At 40.0% G+C, this 20590-nt stretch overlaps 1 long non-coding RNA gene across 1 annotated transcript in view; it reads right to left on the bottom strand.

Moving 5' to 3' along the window:
- LOC123987384 overlaps positions 1-8090 on the bottom strand; it is a 19132-nt gene extending 11042 nt beyond the window's left edge. Inside the window, exon 1 of the long non-coding RNA XR_006829114.1 lies at positions 8032-8090. This is a non-coding gene — a long non-coding RNA (uncharacterized LOC123987384). The remainder of the gene's footprint in view (positions 1-8031) is intronic.
- Positions 8091-20590: the final 12500 nt, after the last annotated feature.

Consider the following 20590-nt stretch of genomic DNA (forward strand, 5'->3'; position numbering starts at 1 on the left):
TAATGTTATGCTTTATAAAATGTCACATAATTAACAAAATAGCTTTATAATGTCAGTCCAGTGACTGTTACTTGACAGCCGACCTGCCTCTCATTCTTCACTCAGCCTGCCGAGTGAACGAAAGACTGAGGAGGACCCATGTGAGCGGTGAACAAGTCATTAATTTCTGCTCCACAGTCACGTGACAAATGAACAACTCAAACCAAAAGGCCCACAGTTGAGAGTCGTGAACTAATCAGTTCTGTTTCCTGTGCTGCCTGCTTACCACAGCCCTGTAGCCGAGCTGTCACGTGACAAATGAACGACTCAAAGAGACCCACAGTTGAGAGTCGTGAACTAATCAATTCTGTTTTCTGTGCTGACGGAGCCCATGCAGCTGCCGTTTGACGAGTGAACTTAAGAGTCCAAGATCTTTCACGCATGCATGAAAATGAACAAATCCTCACTGAGGCTACCCGTTCCTCCCGAGTCATATACACGATTAGGTCTTATGAACGAAACGCTCTTTGAATGACAACACTACTCTCGCTCCGCATCTCAACGCGCAACCAGAGCGCAGCACACAGACAGACAGCAGCCCCTCCAGCTTCTCTCCCAGCAGTGTTTTTCTTGGCTTGTGTGGAGGTGAGTGGTGATGAACAAAAGACTAAACTACCAGTGCCTCGAGTTTACTGCTAATTAAACAAAAGACAATGTGGGCCTAGGCCTATGTCAAACTCATGACTCATGAGCTGAGGTAATGTAATAAGTTAGCTGAAGTTTAGCAAAGGCAATATCTCATGGCCATACAACCTCATGTACTGATGGAGACACTACAGGTGAACACAGTAACATTTGTGTCTAACAACATTGCCACATTGATTTGAAAATTAGGGATTAACTAATTAAAATGCGCCAATTTGCACACATTTGACAAGTCACTGCAGGTTAATAATATAAAGAAAATAAAGAAAATAACTAAAGCATATCACCACAGAACTTCCACAGTTAATGACTTACATCAAGAGTTGGCTATTTTCTCTCTGAAATGTGCTTTGTAAATATGCAGATTAGCTTGTTTTGGTTAATATAGAATAAATATACAGATGCAAATAGACTGAGGGTATTAGGCTTAAAACCAACACCATCTAAATGTGTATTCTTGAAGTTTTATTTCCATTAGAGTAAAGAAAGACATGGAAGCAAAATAGACCAAAGTCTCAAAATTGACCACTCCATGAAAAAGTGCCTTAAGGAGTAACTTCATAGTTTTGATGGTAGGCTACTCATCCAATAACTATCCAGTCTATTAGTGTGTTGTATGCTGATAGATCCTTATATGATACAGACAGCCCTCCCTCAAATGTGAAACTAAGTCCATGTCACCATCAGAATTGTGTGTGTGTGTGTGTGTGTGTGTGTGTGTGTGTGTGTGTGTGTGTGTGTGTGTGTGTGTGTGTGTGCATGGTAAATGTAATATAATAGAAATAATAATAAAGTATTTGATCAATACATTAATGTATTCAGGCTATTCAGTATTCTGTTGCTTGGCTGTGTGAAGCTGAAGGTTATCTTTACTCATTTGGCATCTTGCTTGTGAAAGAAAAAGTAAAAGTATTTAAATAACATTTATTTTAATTATGCCTGCAGCCCAATGCCACAGTTTAGTGTGAAGATTTATGTGAAGTATCATGTATTCCAATAACACAAAAAGAATTGAAACGATTTATTGCCTTGTGAAAAATTATTAATGAAACTATGTCATAAATATATACTTGAAACTAGTAGCATAGAAAACATGCACATTGTGGCATAGTTTGCTTTGCTGTTGCTGCTCCTGTAATAAACCTAGTGAATACTAAAGAAGACCGTGGTCTGTGTGTAAACTGATTATTTTGTAGAAGAGTAAAAATGTTGTTGAGTTAATATATTTGTCTTGTTTTAAAAAATGCTTTTTTTTCACTTGAGCCCCTGCCCACCAAAATGTCTGTGCACGTCTCTGGTTGCCAAGCTGGTCGGCAACATATACAGCTGAACCGAAGTTCTGTTTACGGGCTTCACACTGACCTGCCCTTCTCTGCTTCTGATTGGTTAGTAGTCCTTAAAGGAGACCTATCATGCTTTTCCACATTTTATGATTTATCTATAATGTTATAATGTTGGATGTTCATGTTAAACATGGCCAAAGTTTCAAAAAATTAGGTTAAAGCATTTATAAGTAATCACTGTGAGCAAAAACCTCAGTTGAGTGACTGCTAATTGAAGTGTAGCTAGCACCCGAGTAAAAAGTATAACCAACATGGTGGCCTTCCGACATCGATGTTTGTTTTGTTTATGGTCATTGCTCCTGCACATGTGCACCTTTCTTTGTATTTACTAAAGCTAAAGTTTGAAGTACGGTTTTTTAAAGGTTAGTTGAGAATGTGTCGTCATTCACTCAGAGGAGAGGTGAATTATTTCTGTTGAACTGAACAAGAAATTTGCACATTTATATAATTTGTAAAATATGTTATTCCAGAGGTTTAATGTATTAACATCCATGCTGTAATGTGAAACTAAAAGTGTAACTTGTTAAAAGGGATATTGTCCCATAGTGGCAGCCGTGGAGAAGAGAGCTCCCCGGCTCGTCACTGCTCCTGACGACAGCTCTGCTGATACTGATCGCGCCACCAAAGACGCTACCACAACACTGTCTCAGCCAATCACGTCAACGGAGTGAATTGGAGAATTCGGCGGTGGTGCATTCAGGACACCACAGTCTGCTCGGGTTTTTAGGGACTCTGGCCCTTCGATTGCAAAAATCCCATTCATGGGGTTTGGTGGTGGTGAGGGCCAAGGAAGCTTTCCAGCGTTTCTATGTCTCATTTAAATCTGTGGTTCGTTCCTGTTTTTTCCATCTCAGGAACATTGCTAAGATTAGATCTGTGGTTTCTAAAGAAGCCACGGAGATGCTTGTTCATGCTTTTATTTCTTCTCGTCTGGATTATTGCAATGTACTGTACACTTGTTTAGTTGTACAGAATGCAGCATCAAGACTTTTGTCAAAGACCAACAGGAGATACAACTGTGCTTAAGGCTCTTCATTAGCTTCCAATTGGCATTAGAGTGCATTTTAAAATTTTAACCATTACTTACAGAGCCTTGCATGGTCAAGCTCCCTCTCATATCCAGGATCTATTGCACACACACACTTCTGGTCGCTCTCTGAGGTCTTCAGGCCAAGACCTTTTAACTGTTCCCAGAACACCTTTTAAAGCAAGAGGTGATCGTGCTTTCTGTGTGGTGGCTCCAAGGCTCTGGAACTCTATAGCCTTGAGAGCCTTGGACTATCTGGAAAATTTTAGAAAACACCTTAAGACACATCTTTTTCAACAAGCATTTAACTAGCCATATGGTTTTGTACGTTATGTGTTGTTCTTTTTTATTTATTTTATTTTATTCTATTATTATTATTATTATTATCTATTACTATCTATTATTTCTGTAAAGCACTTTGTGACCCGTCTTGTCTGTGAAAGGTGCTATATAAATAAAGTTTACTTACTTACTACAATTTTGCCATATCCCACCCTCTTTCCAGGGCATCAAGGAAGCCAACCTATTGTGTTCAAGTCTTCACATGATGCTGACTGTGCTTAATAAACAACATAAATAATGTGTTTTTCAACCTAGAGCCTAATGCACAAATTATACTGAAACATCCAGTCAAATCCATCTCCAGCTGTGAGGAGGAGTCAATGCAAAACTCAGATGTCTTCCACCTCTACTTATCTGACTGGAGGATGACAGAGAACAGTGGACACACAGTTTAACATGATGGACTATAGGACAGGACTGCTGCTTTTAACTGTCTGCTGGGCAGGTGAAGATTGTCACTGATCTCTATTTAATGTTTTCTTGCAATGTGACAGTTTGTTGTATGTGATGGTTTTCTTTGCTGTCTTGACAGGTGTTGATGGTCAGACTCTGACAGAATCTGAACCAGTGGTTAAAAGGCCTGGAGAATCGATTGACCTGTACAGCCTCTGGATTCACATTCAGCAGCTATGCTATGAACTGGGTCAGACAGGCTCCTGGAAAAGGACTGGAGTGGATTGCTCTTGTACACACATCTAGTTCTCCTATCCATTACTCCCAGTCAGTCCAGGGTAGATTCACCATCTCCAGAGATGACTCCAGCAGTAAAGTCTATCTACAGATGAACAATCTGAAGACCGAGGACACAGCAGTGTATTACTGTGCCCAAAGAGACACAGTGAGAGACAATAACAGGAGAGTCATTCAATGGTAAACCACCACAAAACTATATTCTAAGGAGACCCGTTTTAATAAACGTAAATCATACAGTAACATTTGTCTTTCAAACAAATGGCAAACTGATTAGCACACACAAAACTCCCTTCCCTCTCATGCATCATGGGAATTCTGAGGGATGGATGAAGCAGACAGACTAAGGGGACTTTTGAAGCAAAAAGTAAACTTGGTGTAAATGACTTTGTAGCAGGTAGGCCCCATGATGAAGCTCCGACCCCAATGTGCTGAGAGTCTAGCTCCGCCCCCGGTTCAGATGATGGGGACAGGTGGTTGGACAGGGGTGGTGATAAGAGTGTGACAGTGGAGGCGGATAATGACATAAGAGGGAAGCTGATCATGGAGGGGTTTGTTAGTGAATCTACGGAATTTGATTTGTATGTTGGAAAAACGTGACATGGTCCCAGGAGCAGGAGTGAAAGCAAGTGAGCAGCCTGGTCCTGGATGGATCTCATTTTCTGTGTTGTGAAGTTGGTCTTCCGACTTCAGTGTGTGTTCATTTTCTCTTAAGTCGGAATGTGGAATCAACATGGGTACTACTACAAAGATGTGTTGGATTAGCATTATCAGAGCGCATAAACAACACGCAGACATCTAGTTCACTCTACATGAACAGCAAACTAACTGTTATAACAATTTTGCAAAATATGTATATGCAATGTGGGATTTTGCATGAATCAAAGTAAACTCCTTTATGTCCCATGTACACTTTCTCTTTTTGCAATAAAGATTTAAGGAGAGAAAAGATTCCGATTATTCCAACACCACATGAAAGCACCATCACTCGCCGCTCACCTCTCCCTTTCCAAGCGCGCAGGAGAAGTTATGGTGGCCGACAGGCTCTGTCGACTCTTGTGCTAAATAATACGTGTGGGCCTCCATTTGTACAAATATCTCCTCTTTTCTTACTTCTAATAAACCAGCCAACTACTACTACTACTTCTTCTTCTTCTTCATATTCAACATAGTGATGAAACACACTGTAGTTTGTCCATTTGGGCTAGTGTAGAAACAGGCAGCTCAACAAGGTGATTTCTGAAAACAAAAACTTGCTTATTGTTGACTGGGCCAGAAGGACACCCAGGTCAAAAAGAAGTGTTCTTAAAGGCACTGAAAATATACTTGAAATTCACATAGTATGCTTATAGTACATACTTCTAACATGCTTATTACAAGTATATTAAAGATATATTCTCCTGAGTTTTAACATACTTCTCAAAAGTATACTTTGAATAAATTGACAATAAATATATACTTAATTAAACTTTTAATAAATATGCTTAACTAAAAGTATATTTTTACAATATTTTAGTCTATTTATTAAAAATGTATTTATTTAATTCTTAGTAAATACTATTTAGGGGTACTTTGTGGAAGTACATTGTTAAACAATTACACTTTTAGTGGGTAAAAATATATTTAAGCCAAACATGCTTCATTGTGTAGGCTACTGCAAAATATTGTAATTATTTCTGTAATAATGCCACATGTTTCAGCCTGATTTCCAGAAGTATGGTTTTTAAAACATATTTTTCTTACATTAAAATATATTTTTCAAAAGCATATTATTTCTTTTTTTTCATTCCATCAGGTAAATATCTAGTTGAGATCAGAGCCCTCTTTCATAAGGGTAACCTGGCCCAGAAGGAAGCAGTACATGTTGTTAACTTAACAAACAACAACATATAGAAATAAGCATACTTTAAATCATAATGCAGTTATACTTGTTTCTGTTTGGACTGTTAAAATGTAAATAAAATAAAACTTTATCAGAGTAATAAATGCAACTAATATGTTGCTGTCTGTGTGCTAAAGGGTCACATTTTTATAGTCTACCTTAATACTCACATGTTTACAGTAAGTTATTGGTCACTGTCATCATTATTCCTGCCCATGTAGTCTGTAAAGACATCACCACAGTTGTCATTTTTGTATAAATTAATTCTAAAGCTTAGTTGAAGCTACTATGAATCATCAGCTAAGCATCTGAATTAGACTAGTCAAAAGTGGATATCTTCTAAAGGTTCACTGTTTTTTAGAGATTTCTCTTCTTTGCAACCATGGAGGGGGTAATCATTACAGTGACCAATGACTCAGTTAGAAAAGCAATGTTAAAGTGTACATGGGTATGTGAGAATTGTTTTAAGACACGCTTGAAATAATGTTTTTGTGTACAGCAATGCCTGACCACGATAATAGCATGTGATGTTTTATAAAATACTGCTCAACTTTACGTCCATTTGTATGGTCATAGATCCTCTATTCAACTTTAAAAGTTGAACCTACCCTTTGCCAACTTTAACCAACTTAATGCTAAACCCAGAATTTGAATTTCCTGCCTTAGCTCAAGAAAAGTAAATAAAGAATAATAATAAGATTTGGTATAGGAATAGAATTACAGTGTTTAGAATGATACGCAAATGAAGAAATAAATTAGGTGGAAGTACTGGCCTAACTGAATATTTATTATATCTCATTTGCAACTGCATTTATTTTCTTTCAGGGGTTCCTGGGATCGACTCACTCAAAGGACCAGCTGGACCCTCACAAGCTCGATGTGATCATAGGTATGTCTGGCTCCTGCACACAATCACTGTTTTTGCTCTCACTACATGTCAACGGGGTCAGACTAAATAAACAAATATTCTTGTGAAATAATAATTATATTGTTATACATTAAGTAATTGGCTACTATTGTACTTCACAAATTGACTGCTGTGTTAATGTGAAATGACATGTAGACAGAACAGTTGCTAAGCAAGTCTGAATGTTTGTGTTACTTGTTGAACATGTTTAACAACATTTTATCATATACAGCTCCTTGGCTGAATGTACAGAAGTGTTTATGTAAAGTTTTTGATCATGTTGTAATGGAAGAACTGAGCATTAACTGGGAGGGGTCCCTTGTGGAAAACCATTTCACCTGAACCTAAACAGTTTGCATTATCAGAACAGTTAGACATGATGTCATATTGTGTTTCAGCAACTTTAAACAAAATAAAAAAAATCTGACAATGGTAGTTAGTTAATTAGAGGTAATATTGCTTTGATACAGACAAAATATTTCCTTTTCCCTTCCACAGATGCTGTGTGATAAAGCAGTTTCCAAATCCCATAGTGTCAGTGCAACGAGTCCTACTCAAACATAACCGACCCTCCACTCCAAAGATAAGGATTGTGACCTGTTTCAGATTCAGTTTGGTTCCACCATTTGTACTGTATGCTTGTGACGGATGTAGCAAACCTAAATTTAGTTATGCAATTTAATAAATTTATGAGAATTGATACCCAATTATGAATTTTAATATTCATAAAATCAAACCAGATTCCTCATTAAGGGCACCACCGGAGTTGTTATAATCCTAGAGTCTCCGGACCTCTAGGTAGTTTTGAATAATTATACAATTATTACTAGTGATCAGTTAGTTAATAATCGCTCAATTATCTTAAATCAATCAGTCAGTCTCATATCTAAAGGGTCAATTCTCTTGGCAGGAACTATAAATAGGCAACACACACAGCTCTTGATTATATTACAGTGAATTTATTCTCTAACTAAGGTGATAAAAAGATGGTTGGATACAGGGAACATAAACATTTGCTGAACAATGAGCCTGGAGGTTTGATTGTGGGAAGCATTTGACTCATACGGCATAGAAGAACTAATGAAAGTAAGCTAACGCTATGAGTTTAGGAGTTAAAAAGGAAATATCTGATCACAGAATGTGTGTTAAGTCTTACTGCTTGCCGGCGGCCTGCTTGGGCCTGTTGCTGGTCCCACGCTAGCTGCCCGATCCTGGCCTTTTTGCTAGGGATTCTCCGGGGTTCTCCATCTGGCAAAGACCACGTGGCTTGGTCTGACCTCTGTGAAGTTGGCTCGACGGGAAAGACTTAAAAATGGAACTTGGTCGTTCCTGAATTAGTCCAGTGTAACTTAACGGACTGATAACTTTAACAAAACAAAGAAAGAAAATAAAACAAACTGAAGGCAGATCGATGTCACGGCACTTCACGTGTGTAGCTTCAGGTGAACAAAAGGCCGGTCTCGCTGGCCGACTCTTGGGCGTTGCCTGGCGTGGCACGCCGATGCGTGCCGAAGCGTCCAGAGAGAAGAGCGAAGAGAAGAGAGTGCGAAAAGATGTCACGTGTTGCTCTTTTGTTGCCTCGGGCGTGGTTCCCCAGGGGGCGTCTCAGGTTTCCCAAGGGACTGCCTTTCTAAACTTAATGTTTAAAAGAAATCTATTTCGCGTATTATAATCAAATATTTTCCACAACTGAACCTCAATGGTTGAACGGTTGTACTGTTCTAGGCATTTGGTAACAGGAAACAATTGTCACATTATTGGTCAGGATATTTATACATTTAATGGCATTTCCGACGAGGCATGTAATACTTATTTCGTCCACTTGGGGGAGCTCAGGTTACATGAGGAAAGCTTGGATTAAATCAAAGATCGTCTCTCCTTAGGAACCAGGGAATTTGTTGATTCATCCTTAAATTCAAGCTGGAGGTTAAGAGTATAGTAAAACATTCCTTTGTCATCATTTCTAAAGGAATTTTGTAGGAAAGTATTATGAACAAGCATTGTTATTACTTCATTACTTCATTACTTCAGTAAATTACTTCATTACTATCATTTAGTTGGAGTTCCCCATAATCAACTGATTTCAAGATAAACAGCTGGAAGACTGAAGGAGCTGCTGTTTCTTCTTGTGATTTGAGACATTGTGATGAAAACTGAATTAACAGATGACACTGCAATATGAAATCTGTCTTCCTTTCGCACATTTTCCCTTTCTTAGCAGTAATCCACCTCACTGTGACTGATCAGTTTTGTAATGAAAGTAAATGAGACTGACAGAGCAGCTTAATAAATGTTCTTTTAAACTACACACCACACATTTTTAGCCTATGTCACAAATGCATATGAGTGAAAAGCTCACACAGAAAATAACACACAGCCTGGACAGTCTTTGTCCATCACCTGTCAGGTCTCTGGTTATTCTTTGACTGATAGCAGCTATGCAACAGGTCGGATCAGACAGTGTGAAGGAAAACCAGTGGACTGGATTTTTCACATGTGGGGAGGAGGTACCTTTAATCAAAATGATGCTCTGAAGAACAAGTTCAGCTACAGCAGAGACACTTCTGCTGGAAGAGTGACTATAAAAGCAAATAATCTGCAGCCTGAGGACACAGCTGTGTATTACTGTGTAGGCCTGCCCATAGTGACAAAAACCACCAACAGACCTGCACAAATACTCAGCAACCTACAAGAGACGACGTCCTACACATATCAACAGGACATGGGCAGTTACTTCTATCTACTATGAAGTTAAAATATGTTTAACACTATTTTTAACTGTTTTGTTCTGTGTTCTTCTATGCTGATGGTTAGAGAAGATGTAAAAAGGAATATGTTTTACTTTATGATCTATTTTAATTCTTACATTAAGAATAGTAATAATAGTCATTGTTGAAATTATACAGAAATTTACATGTTTTAATATTGAATTGTTGTCAGTACAATATATTTATGCAAAGTTAACAGTTCTTTCATTTCTGTAAATGCAGAGATGTTTTCAAAATGTTGCAAATAATTGTGTAGTCATAATAATGATTAAAACATCAAATGTAAAAAGCAGAGGTGATTTCCAGGCATGTTTTCACTCTGCAGATATAATAACAGTCAACAGACTCTTCTATTGGCTCCAGTTAGACCAACATTGATGCTTCATGTGTTTGATTCTATGCAAACTCAGTGACCTTCCTTGTTACTCAGCTATAAAAACTTCCCATCAGGCTGTCAGTGGAGTTCACAGCACGTCGCTTTCAACATAAACCATGTTTTCGGTGAAACTGTATCCATGTGCCTTCATAAGGACATTGAAGGATATCATGGATGTGAAACTAAAATGTACGTTTTGGTAGCAAAATCTTTCACATGATTTGTAGATTGAACACCAACATTTTTTATGAAAACTATTTTAATACAAATTTGTTCTTTGTCAAGTTGCTCATTCACATGAATAACTGAAAGCACCTTAAAAGTATGTATGGTATGTTTCATTGTGCCAGAAGTTACGGAAAAGCCTTGATATAAATCAGAGTCTTGCTTGACTACATGTGCTACAGCAGTTCATCCTTCTCTTGTCGCCTGTCAGTGTCCTTCTCTATGCAAAGTGAACTTCCTCACAGTCTGCTATAAAGACTTGATATCACGCATGTGCTGAAAGAATTTACATTATTTTGTTTAATTTAGAGATAAACTCTTCCACAAGATTTGCAGATTGAATACCAAATTTTTAAGAAAACAATTTTCCCACACAAAAACCAATGCACAATTAATTGTCTGGTCCATTATATACCTTTATAGCCTGTCAGTGTCTTTCTCTATGCAAAGTGAACTTCTTCACAGTCTGCTATAAAGACTTGATATCATGCTGTCAGTTGCAGCAGAAGAAGAGAAGCTCCCATCAGATCACCTTCAATACCAACCATGTTCTCTGTAGCTCTGCTGCTGCTGCTGCTGCTGCTGGATCCTGTGAGTCTCACTGAGGCAGAGACACTGACAGTATGATCACAGCACACTGACTGTTCACTGTTATTACACTGATTCAACATTCAACATGTTTTCCTCCACAGGTGTGAAGTGTGAACAGTTGACACAGCCAGCCTCTGTGACTGTGCAGCCAGGTCAACGTCTGACCATCACCTGTCAGGTCTCTTATTCTGTTAGCAACTACTGGACAGCTTGGATCAGACAGCCTGCAGGGAAAGAACTGGAGTGGAATCAGAGTTGGCTACAGCGCAAACTACAAAGATTTCCTAAAGAACAAGACTTAGAGTTTTGTATTGAATCCTCCTCACAGGTAGGAGGGAACTGGGGTCGATTTGGCTCTCAGTTGATGTTTGCTGAAACTGGAGTCAAACTTCCCCATCAGATTTCAAATTCAAATAAAATTATTTTAAAAATATGAATTGTCACATACATGCTACTAGTTACCGAAAATCTGTTATAATCCAAAACAGGCACACAGGTGTGCTGAACAAACTATAATAAATTTAAAAGTGCACAGATGCAGCTCAAACGTTACAGAGCATTTTGCTGTTTGTTTTTGACTCTACCTGTAGTATAAACTTTTATTTTATTTACCTGTTGATTTCCACAAGTACACAATTACTTAGAAGAAAGCCTGAAATGTTAATCTTTTTTCAATCTGTCAACTAACAACATACTGTAATCAAAATAGTTGTTTTACTTCCTCTAAGCAGCAGCAGGGAGTGATACTATTCTACCCTCAATTGTTTTATATCCCTCCTTTCTGATGTATATTATTGAAACTAGTGAGAACTGAAGAACCAAGAATGACTGACCATCTCAGCTGCACTTGATTAATTTCAAGCTCAAAGGTTAGACACACATCTGAATCCTGCTGTCTTTGGGGAAAACATTTTTAAGTTTTCTTTGAGATAATCAACTTTTTAAATTTAAACTCCTGTTCAGGTTGGACTGAAGTTTGACAACTAGCTGACTGGAATCTGCTGTTTTGCTCCAGTGTTAAATGCAGACGCTGCTTAAGGGTTGTGTTTGTGTTTTTAATAGTGTCATAAAAAAACAATCAAAAATGTAAATATTGATCATGTATTTGAGTGACTTGACAATGGACATTGACAGATACTGGTGATCAGGTCTGGGACAAAATATCAACCCTGACATTTTTGGCCCGGACAGCCCCGCACAATGTGTACTTAATGTAATATAAGCTGAGTAGTAAGTGCTGTGGATAAGTTAACCAGTGCAAGTGGATCAGTGTACTCATTAGCACTCATTTACTGACTCCCTGGTGATCAGAGGCCATGGGGGTACACGACTCATACTCAAGTACAAGTTCAAGAAATTGTCAAAGAAACAGAAAACTCTGCTAAAAGTCACAGCATCATTTCAAATTATTGTTTGGTCCAGAATTGTAGGATTTCCATGACAAAGCTGTACAGTTTCAATAATAACATGCAGGGAATGAGCCAATAACTGTTTATTTAATGAATGCATGGCATGAATTTTCTTAATACATAAGCATTCATTCATTTTAGTAACATGCTACAGTTGTTGTATAATAGGCCAGATTATACAGTCACATCTTTATCAAGGGATCCCTTAGCCTAATAATCTTAATAATGTTCTCATGATACATAGGGACCAAGGTCACTCACAGCGGTGTGGGCTAAGGCAAGGCGATAATGACAAAATTACCTCACCTAGTCAGCCATTAGGACGGTTAGTCAAAGTTGCAACTGCATTAGTGAACTATGCTAGCTACTAAAACAACTTATAAACTATTGTGAAAGTCTTCACATGATGTAGACTGTACTTAAAATTAAAATATGTGTTTATCAGCCTAAAACCTGTTGCGCAAATTATACTGAAACATCCAACTCAAATCCAGTTCCTCCCTGTGAGGAGGAGTCAATGCAAAACTCAGATGTCTTCCACCTCTACTTATCTGACTGCAGAGAGGATGACAGAGAACAGTGGACACACACTTTAACATGATGGACTATAGGACAGGACTGCTGCTTTTAACTGTCTGCTGGGCAGGTGAAGATCTTCAATGATCTTAATTTAGTTAAGTTTAGTTTTCTTGTAATGTTTGTTGCATGTGATTATTTTCTTTGCTGTCTTGACAGGTGTTGATGGTCAGACTCTGACAGAATCTGAACCAGTTGTTAAAAGGCCTGGAGAATCCCACAGATTGACCTGTACAGCCTCTGGATTCACATTCAGTAGCTACTATATGGCCTAGGTCAGACAGGCTCCTGGAAAAGGACTGGAGTGGATCGCTTATATAGGCACATCTAGTACTCCCATCTCTTACTCCCAGTCAGTCCAGGGTAGATTCACCATCTCCAGAGATGACTCCAGCAGTAAGCTCTATCTACAGATGAACAATCTGAAGACCGAGGACACAGCAGTGTATTACTGTGCCAGAGAGACACAGTGAGAGACAATAACAGGAGAGTCATACAAAAACTACTTCCTCTATTTACCACCACTGAGTACATTCAGTATTATAACATTATCAGTATATTTAATTTCCACTACCACTGTGATTGAAAGTAAACATAAATGTTAACAGTACTGGAAAGAGTCAAGACTTTCTGTTAGGAAATACAGGCACATTTTAGGGTGCAACATGAAATTAGTAACATACTCCAACATTAAGCAGAGGTGTTTTCCAGGCAGGGATGAATGTGTTCACACTGCACAGACAATATCAAAATACAAAATACTTTAAGTGGTATAATTAAATGCTGATAGAACTGAAATCCAATTAACACTACCTGTAGCCTATATGAACAGGGATGTTCTCATTTGATATACAAAATTAAAACAGAAAGCTTTTCAAGATTCTCAAAGACACTTTACATGGCAAATAAAGAACCCAACTAAAATTTTCAGAAAGTATGGGCGCATATAGTAGCTCAACATGAAGTATCTCACAAACGTGAGTTGAATTTCCAGTGACCAGTATGAGGGAGTGTTAGAGCGATAACATCAAATTTCACACTCCTGCTCCCCATTCACACCTGAGACCTTATAACACTAACGAGTTACATGACACCGGGGAGGGAAGATAGCTAATTGAGCCAAATACTTACGGATGTACTCACTTTGATTGCCAACGGTTTAGACATTGTTATTTTGAGGGGACAGCAAATTTATACAAGCTGTACACTCACTACTTTACATTATAGCAAAGTGTCATTTCTTCAGTGTTGTCACATGAAAAGATATAATCAAATATTTACAAATATGTGAAGGGTGTACTCACTTTCCTGATATACTGTATAACAAAATAAAAAATGTTTTAAAAGGAGAATTTAAAGTAATTTCTTGAACATTAAAAGACTGGATCAGCTTGGTTTGTCTGACGGAGACAGGAGGTTGACGTTAGATGAACAGAGGATTTGGTAAAAAGTGCGGTAGTGGAGAAGATTGGTGAGATAAGAAGAGACTGATGATAGAGGGATTTGTCAGTGAATTGAAGGAATTTGATTAGTACTGTATGTTGAAAAAAGAAAAAAAGTGATGTGGTCACAGGCAAGGGCATCAAAGGGGGGGGGACATCAACAAGAACCTGAGAAGCATCGACATGCTGTACTTCACAAGAGGAAAATATAAACACACACAGAAAAAGGACATTGTTGACGACATAGTTCCATGGATTAAAGTGCAAGTGCTAAAGTGCTAGTGTGGTTGTTGCACATTGCTCCATTGAACTGACGTTTGTGTAAAGTGCATATGCTAAGGTGCTAGTATGTTTATTGCATGTTGCCCTATTGCACCACGATTGCAAGTAAAGTGCTGTAGTGCTCACATATTTATTAATTTTACACTATTTTACATTGTTCAGCAGCTTAATGCTGGCACAAATTATCATTTTAGGTGATTGGATTTGCATTTTGGTACACGGAGTCTTCTTCCTGATTAAGGTCCCAGAGTTTCTTATTCAGGGAAGAGGGGATGTTGAGGGTCCAATTTAATTTTCCTAGCCTGTTTCATGACTGCCTGGTCATACAGGCTCTGTACAGGCTCATAGTCTCTCCTTCCTATAATTTTCATAGCTGTTTTGTGCATGTTGGCAAGCTTGTTTTTCAACTTTCAAGTTGCTGAATCATGCAGTACTTCCATATCTGATGACACTCTCTAAGATTGCATGGTAGAAAATCATCATGATCTGACTGCACACACCATACAACCTTAGACGCCTTAAAAAATAGCCTCTGCTGCAATTTGTTACACAGGTTGTCAACATGTGTATTCCAGCAAAGAAGACTGTCAATGTGGACTTGAGTTACTTCATGGTTTTTAATGACCACTGGCTCATGGTCAGTAACTTGCCTCGGGTCGAAGACCATCTCCTGTGTTTTTTGGATGTTTAAAATTAGATAGTTGGTGTCACACCATTTAACAGTATCAATTTCATTATATTGTTGTTAGAATGTACATTCCTACAGTTATTGGTGTACAATGTGAAGAGTATTGGTGATACAACACAACCCTGTGGAACCCCTGTGTTACAGTATGTGATCTCAGATAGCTTCCCATTGACCTTCACTTGCTGTGCCCTGTCAGTAAAAAAAAGAATAAAACCATTTAATCAAGATAGTATTAACATTCATGTTTTTAAGCTTCTCTAAAAGCATGTGAGTTTGCACTGTATTAAAAGCTGAACTAAAATCAACAAACAAGATTCTAGCATAAGCTTCTATGTTTTCAAGGTGCTTAGAAATAAAGTGCGAGATGCAAAGGATTGCGTCATCAGTGCTGCGTTCTTGCTTATAGGCAAACTGGTACACATCTAACTTTGACTCAACATCCTTCATAAGTATAGACACACATTTTTCAAAACATTTCATTACAATCGAGGTTAGAGCCATGGGACGAAAGTCATTATTCTCTGAGGCTCCAGTTTTTTTAGGCAGGAGTTATAGTTTATTTCTTCCACAGAGCTGGGACAATGTTAGGTTTCATCGACTGTTGGAAAATAGGGCACCATGCCATTGTTCTTCTACACAGCTTTTGAGCAGAAAGGCTGGGAGGCCATCGGGGCCTGCGACCTTGCCTGTGCGCACTTTGCTGAAGAGTCGCTGGATGTTAAATGGGTCCACTTCCAGATAACAGGTAGTGGCTGGCAGGGACTGCAGAACACACACATTCCTGAGAGAAATTTCAGGAATCAAATCGCAGGTAAAAGTCATTCAGTTCATTTGCTTTTTGTTAGTCGTCAAGTGTGATAATTTGTTGTTTTGCCGGGTTCATATTAGTCACTGATTTCATTGTATCCCAAAGTTGTTTGGTATTTGATGTTTGGAAGTTTTGTTTCATCGTTTGCCTGTGTTTTTCCTTCGCATTTGTAAGGAGTAGTTTCTTCTTGGACCACTGACAATCCAGCTCTGTCTTTGATTCTAAAGGCTTGCTTTTTCCTATTTATACAGTCTTTGATTTCTTTTGTAATATAGGATTTGTTGTTGGGGAAGACTATAATGTCACCACACTGTCAACACAAAATCCAATGTTGTCTGTTACAGTGCTAGTAGCCTCATCAAGTTCTAATGAATGGAAAACGACCAATCTGTACACATGAAGGACCCATTTAGTTTTATGCAACAGTTTTATGTTCAGGTTTACTTGACTTGAATACAGATTTGTAAGATGGTATTAAATGTAATGTATTATGGAGTTGGAGAGGGGGGGGTTTGGCTTGACTGAATATGCCCCCTTAATATTTCCATAACATAAGATCCTGTTATTTTTCATGTCACATTTTACATATTGTTGAAAACTTGGCAGCGCGCTATTGCCAAACTCCCTTGGCAAGTAGTGAGGTCTCATAGATATGCAAAGCAATTCGACATCAGGGCTGCATATAGTCTCTCTCACTGTGTATTGTTTACACCATTTGTCACTCACGTACATGCAGCTCCTTTGGTTAGTACAAAGCTCGTCCATCTTGGGTGTCAGCGATTAGGCCGTGTGCTGGTGTGTGTTGCTCGGATGGCTGCTGGCAGGTTATCCGGTGGTGTTGATTGAAGTGTTTGAAGGAACAACAAAGTTTCTCTGGAGTAGACACGACTTAGTTCACGTTCCCACAGCGCGGTTGTTGCAGGACAGGAAATTAAGTGCTCGCTGATAAAAATCAGGACCAGAAGTATAATGTGGAGGCCCGGTGCCTTTTGGGGCTGTCAACTACTATCTTGATTCAGAAATTCTCCCTCTTGCAAAGTTTGCTGTTGTCAGCTCCAACATATAGTCACAAGCACAAAACACTTAAGACACTAATTCAAACAAGAAACTAAAAACACTTAAAAACGGCACTCACTGGGTTGCTACAGAGCAGCGCCACCAGAAGTTATAAACAGGCAAAGTATTATGCAGTACTGTACAGTAAGCAATTTCTCAATGTCTGGCTGTGACAACTAAGAAGGTATTTTTTTCAGCGTTGTCTTAAACCTTGAAGATGATGAATGCTTCAATAAATGATAATGGTATTTTAGCTTGATAATCATAGCAAACCTCATTTAATCATAATAAAATAGTCGTAGGAGACAGTTTGTTGAGGAAAGAGAGTTGAAATGTGGTGAGATTTCAAACTGTGCAGACTTAAGCAGAAATCACAGATTACTACCCTAAACACCATGTGTACAGTTGTTAGCTCCATTATTTGTCAACATTTTTCAAAAGATAAGTGAGAGACAGGGACCAAGAGCAGAAGGGAGAGAGACTGCCTGTATAAAGAGCCCAGAAGTTTGTGCTATGCTCTTGGTCAAAGGAGAAGGAATTAGTGAGCAGCTGGGTTCTGGATCCACTGCATGAGACTCCATTTGCAGCCACTTGAGTGTATCAGAAAGCTTGATTGAGGGAACTGATCTTGCCAATAAGTTAGGGCTCTGCATTAGCTGCACAGGGAAATCACTTTCTTTTACATTTTGTAAGTGAGTCTTGGATACGATGGGTTTTATACCCCCAAATAAATAACATTATTACATGGTACCTGGCACCTATTTCTAGGAAAAACACCTAAAATAACATATCCAAAATAAATCAGTAATATCTCCTCAACCATTAGGCCTAGATGCATAATTCTAGTCTCCTTTGAAAGGCCAGAAGCTAAGGAATATAAATCCATTGTAGATTAACATATTTATTTTACCATTACAGACTACATGGATATGAAATACAGAAAAAATATGATATTAATATGATCCTTGTCTGGTAAAAAAAGCTTTATTTTGATGCAATAAACCATAAAACCATCCTAATGTAGATTATAATGCACCTGAATATCTTCTAATACACCTAGAATACAACTGTAACTGTAAATTTGATGAAAAGAAACTGATACAACAGTTATTACACAATCTTTCAAAAATATACCAGGCGAATGTCCGTGTTTTGGCCATATTTACTGTTTATATGTTCATTTTTATTGGTAGTTATCTTCAAAACATTATTACACCCCATACAACCACGTTCCAAATAACATAAAGCTTCCAAAACATTGAAATATTGATAAAAACAGTGAATATATATGACCAAAAGCACTCCCAGGCTTTACAGGCCCACAGCTTGCCGATAAAGATCGCCTCCGCCAAATTACACTCAAAACGTTTTTTTCAATGGAAACGGTTGTCCCCTGAACACCCCTTCCTGCCTTTTTAACAACGTTGTGTTTACAAAGTTTACACAGCTGATTGGGTAACACCTGAGACACGCCCACTAAACGGGAGCAAACATACCCCAAAGCCTGTTGCAGAACGTTGTGCAACGTTTCAAGGAAACATGCCGTTCAATCCGAAAACGTTGCAAATCGGTGCAAAACTTTTTGAGATTGAACTCGCCCCTGGACTGGCAATCTGGCATACTGGGCAAATGCCCGGTGGGCCGACACACCTTTGGGGCTGATGTAGGCCTAACATACATTATGTATAACTGGTAAAAAAAAATGGGCCGATGACAGGCCCGTAAAGCATGGACAACAGACCATTGGGTAATTTTTTATACTTACTGGGCCGGCCCAATCACATCTCTTACTAGCCCCCACCCCCTCTGCTCTCTGTTTCTTGCGTTATGGCCCCCCCAAAAAATCTTCAGACGGCTGCCGTCAAATGCGCGAAAATAACCGATATGTTCGCAACCAGGGCTGCAGTAGTTTTAACATCAGCTGCAGGACCCGACGTAGAGCAGGCACAGGCACTTGAAGGAGTAAAGGAGAGCTGTGGCCACTGCCAGTCTATGGTGTTAGCAAGTAACAAAGTGACAGGACCAACCTGTAGGGAGGAAGTAGGGAGGGAGGGGACATGTAGCCACCACTTTTTGAAAGCATTTGTTAAAAATGTTCTGAAAAATAGCTTGCACCAAGAAATGTTAATTATAAAAATGCTATGAAAAATGTTTATTTGCACAATAAGCCTGCAATGCAATGTAAACATTGAAGAAACCTCTGTCTGTGTGTCACTGCTGCTGCGTTTCTCCCTACATGTGTTACACTGTGAGAGCTGTCGCTATTGGGTTCATCCCCGCGCGCATGCGCAGTCCTGAAGATTTCTTTCGCGCCCATGTGCCGTGCACGGGCCTCTCTCAGGTCCGCAATTTAGGTATATAATACCGGCGAGACCAGAGATCTGCTCCCCTTTTTTCTTCAGCGCTGCATAGCAGTCATTTTGGAGAGCAGAGTAGCGTCTAAAGAGCAAATTTCCTGACTAAAGAGCTTTCCTATGGCTACTCACCGCTCTACCGTTGAGGTCCGCCGCTCGGAAGGAGTCCGCCTCTGCCCGTCCTGCCACGCCGGCTACATCATGGGGTTTGATCTCCACGCCCGCTGCGAGACCTGCCTCGGTCCCCAGCACGCTGGCCTGGCTCTGACTCCCCGTGCCTCGTGCCCCTACTGCGCACAGCTGCCCGTGGAGGAGAAGCGACGGCGGGTCGACGCCTTCGCGGCCCTGCAGGAGGAGGAGGACGACGATGCTAGCTGGGCTAAGCCAGTTAGCTTCACAGCGGACCTCGCTGGCGGGACTGCTGGCGATGCAGGGCTCGAGTCCTCTGACTCTGCTCCCTCAATTGCTGGCTCCCCGCCAGGCTCTCCCCTCTTCCCGCTGGAAGACCTGGAGTTTGACTTGGAGTTGGATAAGAAGGCGGCGTCGCTAGCTCCTGCTCCACTTCCGCCTTCCAGCTTGCCGTCCTGCGGGGCTCTCTTCCGGGATCTCTCCGACATAATAAAGACAGCTGCTGAGCGCAAGGGCGTGCCGATGCCTGCTGAGCCTCACTGACCGTGGGTTTCCCTCTGTCCCACCTCTGGAGCCCAGCCTGGCAGCCATCCTGCTGCCTAAAGCCACTTTTTTCGGCAGGAGGAAGCCGACTCCGCCCTCCGCCCGCGACCAGGTGACGGCTCGAGTCACCGACCGCTCCCACCAGTGTGCCGCCCAGGTAGCAGCTGCCATCAACAATATATCGCTGCTGGCCTCGTCCATGTCATCTGTCGCTGCTCAGCCCAACGCCCTTTCCCCCGAGCTTGCCAGCGAGTTTGGGAAAGACACGGCCGCCATTTTGTCGCTCTCCACAGCAGCGGCGGTCGGCCTGTCCCGGATTATGGCGTGGATGACGATGCTGCAACGCAACATGTGGCTGCACATGTCCGATCTGCCGGAGCAGATCAGGAAGGAGTTGCTGGACGGCCCCATCAGCCCCGATGGGCTGTTTGGGCCGCTCCTCCAGGATGCAATCACACACCTGCAGCA

Source organism: Micropterus dolomieu, linkage group LG02 (assembly GCF_021292245.1).
Source record: "Micropterus dolomieu isolate WLL.071019.BEF.003 ecotype Adirondacks linkage group LG02, ASM2129224v1, whole genome shotgun sequence".
Taxonomy (NCBI): domain Eukaryota; kingdom Metazoa; phylum Chordata; class Actinopteri; order Centrarchiformes; family Centrarchidae; genus Micropterus; species Micropterus dolomieu.